A 12,689-nucleotide genomic window follows, 5' to 3' on the forward strand; every position below is an offset into this window, starting at 1 on the left:
TGTGCCTTTAATTTATTGTGAATTGCTTGTACAAATGATAGAAGTGTTTTGGGAAATTCACCAATGCAGTGATTGAGGAATGTGGAGATGTTCTCTGTCAGGGTGTTGTTTGATACGATCAGATGCCCTGAGATATTAGCGGTGTACAGTTCAGCGGATAAAATTTTGTGAATTTTTGGAAGGAAGTAGAAGCGCCCAGTAGTGTTGTTCCTTGGTGCACTAAATTTTTATTCTTACGGTGTTATCAACTCATCAGCCAAAAGTGATTTCAGCCTGTTGGTAATTCTCAGTGTGTAGGATAATGTTGGATCGTTATCTACCTCACGGTCGTGTTCTGGGTTGTTTAGTTGTTTGTAAGCCTCGTGCTCGTACTTTTCTACTGGCCAAATAACTATACTTCCACCCTTATCTGCTTCCTTAATAACAATGTCATTCCGGCAACTAAGATTTAAAATAATACAACTTTCCGCCGCAGTTATGTCTTTAGGTCGCTTAGATGTATCAGATTCGCTTGTAATTTCTATACTGGAAGTTTTCAGATATAGGTCAAGTTCTATTGCTTGTTCTTCTTCAGGAGTCATAGTGGATTGGCCTCTAAGTGGTGTCATCCCGGTGTCTGGTGCGTTGTTGTCTGCGAAAAAGTGTCTGATACGTATTCGTCGGTAACATCCTGACAGGTCCTTGTGAAGATCAGTTTAAGTATTGTGTTGGTCGTTGTACAATATATATGGCCCTTGCTGAGCCCATCTATTCCTTCTTTATTTCGCTTTTTTTTTAAATCTCTGAACTATTATACTGGTTTAATTTTGTGGAGGCTTCCGCTACGTTTCGTATTTTTAGATGCGAACTTCCTGTTCTTGGCGTGAGGGGGCTCTTTGCCTGGAAGTCTGTTTTTTTATTAAAGTTTGCTTTTTCCTTTGTTTTTGGACCAATTCTCTAGACTGTTTTTTGTGGTAGTACAGTAAATCTTTCTTCTCATCCGGTGTCAGAGCTATGTTGTGATGTTTGCAGTTAAATGTTTCCAGTTGTTCTTCACTGTGTTCTTTGAGGATATTCAAGATGCATAAGTTTACACAGTTGTGCGGTGGGAGTGTTACTAGAGCTGGTATAGGCTGGTATAGGCTTCAGTGCCTTTAGACATTATACGGTTCTCTGTGCAGACTGTGTACGTTTCCAGAGGGGAGGTGTATGTAGCCTGTACGTTTTTTTTTGTAAGTTTTCTAACCTGGAATACAGTGTGAAATGAAGCGAACTTTTATAAAAAACTCGAAGATTTAAAAAGTACCTTTATTGCTCTCACTATTGTTCACAGAAATCCCTGATGAACTTCATACCTTTCTGATTTTACATTATCAGCATTACGACCGAGTTGTCTTTAGGCACTTATGATTTTAAGAGACATATTACGTGATCTTCCACAGTTATTTTTGGCACAAAATATTCCTCTGCATTACTTTATTTTGTAAGACACTGTGCGTTAAGGTACATCATGGTGTAACTGCTCCACAAAGAGGCACTGTGCCTTAAGGTACATCATGGTGTAACTGCTCCACAAAGAGGCAATCTCAAAACCTTGTCAGCGCTTCTTACAACAGCCTCTGCAATAGGCCGAGCATACAAATTCATGTTTATATAGAAAAATAAACGGCCCTGCTTGAACTAGAGGGCATATTGCACACTTCACTGCGATAAAAAACATGATGTGTTCATTCCTTGTAGCACAAAGCTAGTTTTTAGTAAAACACCATCGCACACGATGTGCTTTATTGACTGTGGAAGGACGTAAGGTTCACCTCAGCTGAGCTATTTATCCCCACAAGGATAGTGTTGAATGATATTTCAAAAGCAGTTATAGGCGAGGAAGTCGGCATATCGTGTCGGTTCGTTTATTCGCCATGCTTAAATTCAGGCATGGTACGGAAAAAGGCACACACACTGGCAAAGTAGATAACGGCACAACCACCACGACACAGCGAAAAGAAGACGGCAGTTTCATGAAGACAGCATTGGGATTGCAGCCTTTCGTTCAGCTACATCTACGACGACGATAACATCTCTAAACATATCGGCGAGTCACTGACTCAACTGCTGCAAGACATAATTAACGGATCACAGAGTCAGGAAATTTCTTGATGCGGTCTTTGTTTCCACAAATGTGCATGTTGTGGCAGATATCTGGCATTGCCCAGCCTTTTTGATCTGCGCAACTGATATAGGAACTGGTCGGTATGCTTCGCTGTCGGAATAAAATAAACCAGACGACTACATTGTTATTAATATGCTACATATAATGTGGAACGTCGTGCAGGATGAGCGAAATCAGGAATTGGGAGAACATTTGTTTTACTTTAACAGACAGCGTCCTGCACTGGCTCTTATGAACAACTCATCTACAGTGACGCGAAGCAATCTTTACCACAGTTCTTCCATTTACGGGCAGACGCATATCTCGCCTCCGCTATCAATGCACCACGTTCGCGATAGGCCACTTTTACTGCGTTGTCGCATTGGTCTTGTTGTTCCCACCTTGTAGCCTTCAAACGCCATCGTCATCATATCGCGTCTTCACTGTCCTTGTCATGTCATCATCATCGCCATCGTCAAACCAAGATCAACGCTATACTCGGCATGGTTGTAGTAATCACATCATTATCAGGCCATCGTCATCACCATCACCGTCATACGGTTGCCGCCGTGCAAAGGACAGTTCACATGAGTCCTGGAAGTGCGGCAGCTTATTACCAACTAACGGTACTAAGATTGATAGGCTGATTGAAAAAAGCGGACTTTGATTGTCACAACATCTTAATAGAACGCATCTCGCAATTATTGCTGACATTTTTGCAATTAGCATTAAAATAGTGTTTGAAACACCGTATCGCCCCCACAGGCGGACGATGTGCAGGTGACGTGGAAATAGCGTCTTTAGCGCAATATTGTTCAATGTCATACTGGTGGGCCTTGCAAACGAGCTACTTGAAACAACGCATATCAGCACGTACGCGGATGATATCTGTATCTAGTCATTTGGGGTCACACGTCCACAAGTGCGCGCAAGGCTTCAACGTGCGGCTACCATCACGGCGAAGTACTTGCGCAGTACAGGCCTGCAACTCTCAGGAACTAAGTGTGCAGTGTTGGCAGTCACGCGGAAATCAATGTCACAATATGCAATCGTTGTCGACGGAACGGCGCTCTCTTTAGTCATCCACCACAGATTTCTTGGCGTGATAAACGACTGCAATCTTTCTTGTACCAAACATGTTACTGTGCTTAGGGCTAAACTGACCAACTTCATACACGTTCTTCGTTTAATATCTGGACAGAGATGGGGCACCTCTATGCGAAGTTTGCTCCGAGTGTACCAGGCACTTTTTGTGGGCTACATACGCTTCAGCATGCCTGTGCTATCTAACGTGGGATCATCTTATATACGCACGCTGGAGATCCTTCAGACACAAGCACTGCGGATATGCCACGGCTTGCCACGCTGCACGTCAACTAAGGGCACAATAGCGAAAGAACGGGCTTTTCTAATCGACATATACAGGTCTTGTGAACCTGTGCGAACCTTTCTTAGCCTGCTGACCAGACTCACACCATCCTCTGTGAACACTTCCAAGAACCAACCTTGACTGTGGTTTTTCTAAAGCAATTGCATGTCACGCAAGCATTACACCTGCAAGGTTCCAGGCCACCAACATCCCCGAGACCCCTCCATGGACATTGCAATACCACTACTGAGGCTTCAGATACCTGGAATTATGAAGAAACCCCACGTTTCCTCTATTGGCTTGAAACAGGTCACCCTGTCCCATATACTTACATTATGTAGTCGGACTGTACAAGTATATACCGATGGTTCGGTCACGCGATCTGCCACAACGGTCGCATTTGTCATCCCACAACTTGGAATTACTCGGCGATTTCAATTAGACCACAAATCGACATCTACGACTGCGGGAATGCGGGAGGCTGTCCGTTTTATGAGAACGCAGACATCTCATAAATGGACGGTATTCTGCGATACCAAATCAGCGCTACAGACGCTAACATGCATTTTAAAGAAAGGACCATACTACCTGCTCGTGCTGGAAATCGCCGAACTTCATCACAGTGCCAAGTGGCCACGTGATCACTTTTCAATGGGTGCATAGTCACTGTGGTGTGATTGGCGATGAACTCGCTGACAGTGAGGCAAGATCGGCCTTCACTTGCTCTGATCAAGTGCTGATTGCCTACTCGCGACCTGACACCAACTCCATGATCGAGACACTCATGCAGGACTTTACAAATGCGATGACAACGTTCACAGACGCCTACATATGATCGGCCCAGAAGGTAAATTCTGTTTTCCCCCGATGTTTACGCGGAGCAAAACGCCATTGCTACACGGGATTCGGATGGGCGTTGCTTTCACCCGTGGCTACGCGCACCTCATCGGCCAATCGAACAGCCCTGATTGTGAACACTGCCAGGAGCCTGAAACACTGGAACACATACTGTGCGATTGCCCAGCACATATGCTGGACCGAAGGACGTTAGAAAGTTTCCTAGCCAGCGTTGGCAGGCAACCACTGTCACAGGAAGCTATCCTCGGCCCATGACCTGACACTACAACTTAAATGCGTGCAACTAAAGTGTTCTTGAAGTTCCTGCAGGACACTGAACTCGACGAGAAGCTCTAGCAAGCAACTGTCTCATATACATAAGCGCTCACCACTTCTCTTATCATAATCCTCCATCCCAGTACTTGCACTCCCCTTCCCTCTTCCCCAGTGCAGAGCAGCAGACTAGACCGCACTAGCTCAGGTCGACCTCTCTGTCTTTCCTGTCAATATATTCTATCCAATATTCACTGCCTAGGACAAATCGAAAAGGTATCGCCACAAAGTATATCATTTTATAAACACTGCACCCTAGTTGGAACTCCGTAGTATACTTGCTATCCTGGCTGCAAATTCTGTGCAACGACTCTCCATCAAGTGGCCGCGCTCAACATGGAGGTCCATGAGGCGCTATCGCTTTAACCTATTGAGGGACACATACCCTTTACGTCCCCTTGATTTATCCATACATGAAGAATTATCAATATTCGGTGGACAACAAACCACATACGAAGGACCAAAGCTTTCCTTTAAGGCACATAATTAGTGGCACATATCCAGTGACCCAGGGGTACGAGGTTCCAAGGCATATACACGTGGAATGAATTTCTAGAATGACGCCAGTTTGGTAATATATGCCATCAAACTTGCCGTAGAAGTGCACTGTTGTTGCACTTACCTCATTTAAGAAAACGCTCTTTTGTGCAATGAAGCAGAAAAATGAGCGGAATGTCCATGTATTTCGTTCTACATATTGCGAAATAATACCTCGAAACTGGTGTCATTCCACAAATTAATTTCAAGTGGATACGTCTTGCAAGCTCACCAGCTAAAATTCATAAAGCTCAATAAGTGGCGTAGACTAATAGATTAAAAAGATATTTAGAGAAGTGTTAATTTACGTGTTGTCAACAAATTCGACTTCGCCCTGCCATCTGCTAGCCGCCTGGTTAGCTCAGATGGTAGAGCGGCTGCCCCGGAAAGGCGGTGGTCCCGGGTTCGAGTCCCGGACCAGGACGAATTTTTCTTCAACTATGAGGCATTTCTTTCGAGGAACCCGTATGGGTTTCCTTTGCAGCAATTGCTACGAACGGGTGGATGTCTCATTTTCCCTTCATTCATTAATTGAATATGTGTATCAATTTATTGTACTAGTAATGTCCGCCTCTTCGAATAATCCCGCTCACGGTCTAGAATTGTGCTATCTGCCACCGGCTGTTTTAAATATCGCCCTGTACCTCAGGCGTGTTGAGCACCGGAACTCCTCTTTCGCACTTCTCCAAGAAGACTCGGAGCCATCTAGCAGCGCCGCCACGAAGTCTGTGCATGGCCGCTGAAATCTATGTGGTGCGTGGCTGCGTGCGAACACGGAGAAACACGTCATGCGGAAGCGAGGCTCTGCTACATGTTTCTTTCTAGACACAAGGCGCCATCTAGTCTCCGAGACGAGGAATGCGGCGTGCCGGTGCCAGCGATCGCTGAAAGTTGTTGCCTCCCTTACCGCGCACTGGGTGGCACATACGCAGTGGCTCATGATGGCGAGAGGTTCAGTGGAGAGCAGCACATGCGCCGTGAATTCATGGCGCTGCTCAATAATGCATTGGCGCGAAGAGTGCTAATTCAAAACCGGTCTATAGTCAGTACATTTGTAGCACAACCTGCTAAACCATCGGGTAGCTGTTCATAAGCAACGCTTCTGACGTGGGTTTGACTCCACTGACCATCCGATAAATTTAGGGCACATACCTAGTTACCCAAGTTGGAGTCAAGGACGTTCCTTCAAGACTGGCACAAACCCACTGGCACATGCGCAGTGCACCTATGTTGTCATCAAAGAAGTGTGACCCAGTTATGGGGGAGAACGGTTAGATATAAACACACATAGATGCATAGATAGAGACATATCTCCGGAATCTGTGTTAAGTGCCCTAAGAATGCTAGTGCTTTAATAATTCGATCAGTGTCTTTAGCGTCCTTCACGCACTTTTCGCGGCTTGATGTGTATATATATGCGTCTATCCGTTCTCACGCCCGCGTTAGCCACGGGTAGGCCATGGTTGAGTGGGCAGCGTATCGGGCTACTGCGCTGAGGAAACAGGGTTCGGTAGCAACCGTCGGATAAACGCAGGTCTCTGTGTACGCGGCGGTGAGCACGTATGTGCCCCTTAAAGCAACCCTCTTTGGCACCGCCATGGACCCCTGCAGATCCGGCGTTGGGTGTGCGGCACTGGGTACGTAACACTCTTCAATGAAACCCTCTCACGCCGACTTGGGTAACCATGTGCCGCTATACGATGACAAACATGACCTGAACATGAATTCGGCCTGATTCACGCGCGATCACTACAGCGGAACCGGTACGAATGAATTCGGGGGTTTTACGTGCCAAACCACGATTTCATTATGAGGCATGCCGCAGTGGCAGACTCCGGATTAATTTTCACCACGAGGGGATGTTTTACGCGCCCCCAAAGCCCGGGACAGGGGAATGCATGTGTTAGGCCGCTCATCTCTCGAACAGGAAGAATGGACGGCGTAGGGCTGCATGATTGTTTTGTATATACTTTTGAAGTGCCGCTAGTTGCACGTGCGTTTTGTGAATGGAGAAGCGTCCACCCCCCCGCGCCTCGGGCGGCAAACGATTCTGTTTGTGAGGGGTCGGACGGCCCGCGTGGTGTCGGTAACGAGCCGAGGCGCGCGCCGCCGCGGGGGGCGCGGTGCAGAGGCGCAAAACGGATTCGGAGCAAATGCTTTTGCGCGGGCTTTGTTGACATTCCGCCGATGGTCATAATAGGGCCACGCGGACAAAGCTCGAGCGGGACGGTTGTATACGCGACGTTGTGGCGCCGGCTCTTGAGTCCCCTGCTAATTGGAGACGCAGCTGCTAGCAATGTTGACCACGTCTGGCGCGTACGGAGCGGGGGGTTCGCGCCCCTCGCATTCGGACGGCAGCCACGTGCATCTTGTTTTGAGCACTGGGGAGAGCCCGCTTTGTGTCGTGTTGCAACATGCAGTGCGCGCCGTAGAGAGGGGCGCGGCGTCGTTTGAAGAGCACCCGAGTCCGGATGCCGCCAGCGGTAATTAGTTTTCTACCAGGAAAAACCTTGAGGGGGACTACGGTACGCGGTGTTGGGACACCAGCGCCCGAGCCCCCCTTGCTGGCTAGAAACGCCGCTGAGGTGCGAGATGGCCTCAATAAATCATGCATGCCTGGCGTGTTTGACGAGGCCGTCACTGACCACGTGGAAATAGGAGGGGGAGAGGAAGATGTGGGAAGAGGGAAAACAGGGCGGTTTTCCAATAGATTCACTTATGAGAGTAAGCCCATCCCTTTGGGTTGTGGCTTAAGAAACTGTCAACTCTCATTGGCAATTGCTTCCGTGGGATGGGCTAACGACCCTACCGCCCTTTTTCTTTGTCTCTTTCCCCTATAACAACCGAGACGAGGTGCTTGTTCCTCAGTCTAGGCTGTAATCACTAAACCCGATAGAACAGTAAGACTCCGTACGATGCAACGCTAGTCTGGGCCGTAACCACTTAGTGGTAGAACAGTGAGACTCGGTTGGTCGTATGTAGTGACAGTTGTCCTAGGCTCTAACTTAAGAGAAAGTAGAAGAGTAAGGCGCTGTTTACCTATGTGTTTTGCATAAGTGTTCTTTTGCTAACTCTGTATTTGACTGTGTAAATATTTCCGTTACAATATATCTTCAAGTTTTGTTACCTCCAACCTGCCTCCTGCTTCATCAACGCCGATAAACCCCTTGAAGAGACTTTGGTCGACTTCAAGGAGAAAAGAACAACAATCAAAAAACTTAACTGGCGCAGTCGACAGGATCGGCGAGCTCTACAACATCGAATCCTGGACCAGTGGTGAAAGGATCAAGTCATCCAACGAGCACCTCCTGCACCTTTGAGAAGATCCCACTGCAGTCAAGCCCGGCACCGTGGAGGAGATCCGAAAACGACAGTGCATTCAGCAAAGGGTGAGCAGGATTTCTTGCGTCTTTCTCAAGTTGGCATGGCAGTTGATGTGTAGAGCAAATGGTGAGGACACGCGGGGGCGCAGAGACAATGGAGTCTAATGGAGTTGAGGGTGCGACGGTGGCGGAAATGGATCGGAATCGAGAGTTATCAAATGACGATAGGCTAAATTCCGATAAGTCAAATGAAATGAGAGAACCCAGTCAGAGCCAGGAATTTTCGCAGCAGGCATCTCAGCCTTTGCAAATTCCGAATGATACAAGAACGCTTGAGCTTGAAATTCAAAGGCTCAATGCTCAGACTACCTGTATACAACTTCAGATCGAGTACGAAAGGCTGTTGCAGGCAAGGACGAATGCTGAACGTCTCAATGGCACGTCGTCCAGCGCTGAGTCGGAGCGGGGCGATCGGAGGCGAATGGGCTTCGACTCCGTCGCGCAATGCGCAAAAGTGCTGAAAGGGTTCCGCCTGCCGGGTGACGCGGATGTACCCTTATGGTTTGAGGAGGTAGAGAGACTTTTTGCTACTTACGGGGTACCGTATGAGAGTCGCGTGCATTTAGTCATGCCAGCTCTAACTGAGCGCGTTCGCTACCTACTGCGTAACCTCAACCAGGAAGAGAGTACAGATTACGAGTCAGTTAAACAGGCAGTGTTGATGGAACTGAAGCTTTCTCCGGCGGAGTATCTGCAAAGGTTTGAGAGAGCAGTGAAGCGGAAGGAGGAAACGTGGTCACAGTTCGCGTCGCGAGTGAAAACGTATTTCTCCTACTACCTTCAAGTAAGAGGAGCCGACACTGTAGAAGTGATGGCAGAACTCATGGTTGCGGATCGTATAAAAGCGGGCCTTAGTATAGAGGGTCTTGAGTACGTGAGGCTACGAGAAGGCGAGGAATGGCTTAAGCCATCTGAGATTGCCAAAGTACTGCAAACTTTGGAACAAGCGAAAGGCAAAGGATATGCCTCAAAGCCATCAGCGGCAGAGATGGGGCAAAAGCCGACGCGAGTGGCGAAAAGCGCCCTCAAGTGCCACGTATGTCACAGCTCAGGCCATTTCACTAAGGATTGCCCGAAGTCTAGTGACAAGGGAAACCAGCCAAAGAAGGCTACCGAGCCAAGGCCGAGGACACAAAGGGTGGTGATAGCCGACGAGACGGGAAGTGGGATACCTGATGGAGTCCTTACTGCAAAGGTAGAGGCCTTGAAACACAAAGGTGAAGGCATGACTAACCTACAGTTGATCCCGATCTCATGCGGAAACGTATCCACAGAAGCGATTCTAGATACGGGAAGTGAAATAACTGTCATACGCGAGAGTCTCCTTCCGAAAAGTATCGTGGAGCCATCAGGCACAATAAGATTGGTGTCTGCATTTGGTAAAACTATCGAGGCAAAGCTAGCAACGTTGCCGGTAAAGTTAAATAGCCCGCAAATGGCGGCGGAGCCCCAGAACATTGACCTACTCTGCGCGTTGACTAATGAGCTCATCGAGGGCACAGATTGTTTGTTGACCAAGGAAGATTGGGAACATTTATTCAAGGCCAGCAGCTCTCTGGAATCCATTGTAGCACCGGCCGAGCCTGCTCAGAGGATAGAGCGATCAAACGAGAAAGCCGAGGCAGTAGCCTGCAATGTTACTTTGGAGGAGGAAGGTGTTTCTGGAGAAGTTGAGCTAATTGATGAAGAGAGGGATGCGTCAATAAGCCAGAGAGAAGAGTTCCGCAGATTGCAGCTAGCTGATGCTACCTTAAAGAAAGGTTGGGAAGATGCTCGGAGTGGGAAATCCGGCATGTTCGTCTCTGATGGACTCTTACACCACTGGGACTCAATAGTAGGCACCCGAGTGAGACAACTAGTTGTTCCCAAAGACAAGCGCAGTGAGGTGATGCGTTTAGCTCATGAGTCACTATGCGGAGGGCACCTAGGGCCAAGGAAAACTAAAGGGCGTATTGGGTGTAATTTTTTTTGGCCTGGCATGGAGAAGGAGGTATTAGAGCATTGTCGTTCATGCCATGATTGTCAAATTCGCTCTGACAGGCGTCGCACGGACAGAGTATCTATAACTCCTCCCACCAGGCCAAATCACCCTTTTCAAATTGTCAATGCAGACATCATTGGACCCTTAGACAGACCGTCAGCGAAAGGTCATAGGTACGCGCTATGCTTGGTGAACATGTGCACAGAGTGGCCAGAGGTTGTCCCACTGCGCTCTTTGACAGCTAAGGCGACTTGCGACGCGTTGATTGAAATTTTCAGTCGCACTGGCGTTCCGGAAATGATCTGTTCCGACCAGGGCACTAATTTCAAATCACAGCTCACACAGTCGATGCTCGAGAAATTAGGTTGCGCACCAAGATTCTCAACCCCAGAACACGAAGAGAAAATAGCTGCAATTAAGAATGTGGCGACCCCACGCACTAAAAAGGAGCTACGCAGCCTGCTAGGACTGTGCGGCTACTATCGCGAGTGCGTCCGAGAATGTGCAGAGGTGGCGAGCCCGCTCACGCGGTTAACGAAGAAGGGGGTACCCAATAGCATACCCTGGTCAGAGGAAGCTCAGACGGCGTTTAAGACACTGAAACAGTCCCTGTGCGAGGCCGTGGCGCTCAGCACTCCGGACCCATCTGAGCCCTACTGGCTTTTCACAGACGCATCAGCTACGGCGGCGGGCGCTTGTTTGGCGCAAATGACAGCTGAGGGAAAGGAGAGGCCTATTGCCTTTGCCAGCCACCGCTTCACGCCGACTCAGACGCGATGGTCGACAATTGAGAGGGAAGCGTTTGCTATTATATGGGCCTTAAAGAAGTTTGACTACTGGCTTTTTGGTGCCGAGATAAACGTTGTTTCCGACCACAATCCATTGTCGTACCTTACAACTTCGACTCCACACGGGGCAAAATTGACAAGATGGGCGCTGGCTTTACAGCGATATCACGTGTCAGTGCGACATCGGAAGGGTGTCAGTAATGGTAACGCGGATGCTTTGTCCAGGCTTCACAACAGCTCATGGAAGCCAGCGTAATACTATAGTGCCATGCCAACTGGATGGGCGTGAATGTTCCTGCTCACTTGGCGCTGTATATTGCGGACTTTGTGAGTGCCGATTCAAGACCCAGAGACACTAGAGTGCTCTTACAGTTTGGAACTGCAATCGTGTGCTTAATAGTTTGATGACATGTATTGTGTATTTCTTTTTACTCTCTTCTTGCTTTGTTACTTGAAAGTGCTTGTTCTTGTGATGTAATTAGGCTAGGGTGTGGTTAGAATGTTCATTACGTAATCGCGGCAGTGATTTATCGTATCACTGAGCGAAAATCAGCCCAGTATACTCTTTAGGGGGAACGTGTTAGGCCGCTCATCTCTCGAACAGGAAGAATGGACGGCGTAGGGCTGCATGATTGTTTTGTATATACTTTTGAAGTGCCGCTAGTTGCACGTGCGTTTTGTGAATGGAGAAGCGTCCACCCCCCCGCGCCTCGGGCGGCAAACGATTCTGTTTGTGAGGGGTCGGACGGCCCGCGTGGTGTCGGTAACGAGCCGAGGCGCGCGCCGCCGCGGGGGGCGCGGTGCAGAGGCGCAAAACGGATTCGGAGCAAATGCTTTTGCGCGGGCTTTGTTGACATTCCGCCGATGGTCATAATAGGGCCACGCGGACAAAGCTCGAGCGGGACGGTTGTATACGCGACGTTGTGGCGCCGGCTCTTGAGTCCCCTGCTAATTGGAGACGCAGCTGCTAGCAATGTTGACCACGTCTGGCGCGTACGGAGCGGGGGGTTCGCGCCCCTCGCATTCGGACGGCAGCCACGTGCATCTTGTTTTGAGCACTGGGGAGAGCCCGCTTTGTGTCGTGTTGCAACATGCAGTGCGCGCCGTAGAGAGGGGCGCGGCGTCGTTTGAAGAGCACCCGAGTCCGGATGCCGCCAGCGGTAATTAGTTTTCTACCAGGAAAAACCTTGAGGGGGACTACGGTACGCGGTGTTGGGACACCAGCGCCCGAGCCCCCCTTGCTGGCTAGAAACGCCGCTGAGGTGCGAGATGGCCTCAATAAATCATGCATGCCTGGCGTGTTTGACGAGGCCGTCACTGACCACGTGGAAATAGG

At 48.8% G+C, this 12,689-nt stretch overlaps 1 non-coding gene across 1 annotated transcript; it reads left to right on the plus strand.

The window, feature by feature from the left end:
* The first annotated feature begins 5,551 nt into the window (after positions 1-5,551).
* On the plus strand, positions 5,552-5,626 carry TRNAS-GGA (transfer RNA serine (anticodon GGA)). Its single transcript has one exon. It is a non-coding gene; the product is annotated as a tRNA-Ser (tRNA).
* Positions 5,627-12,689: the final 7,063 nt, after the last annotated feature.

Source organism: Dermacentor albipictus, chromosome 5, assembly GCF_038994185.2.
Source record: "Dermacentor albipictus isolate Rhodes 1998 colony chromosome 5, USDA_Dalb.pri_finalv2, whole genome shotgun sequence".
Lineage (NCBI taxonomy): Eukaryota > Metazoa > Arthropoda > Arachnida > Ixodida > Ixodidae > Dermacentor > Dermacentor albipictus.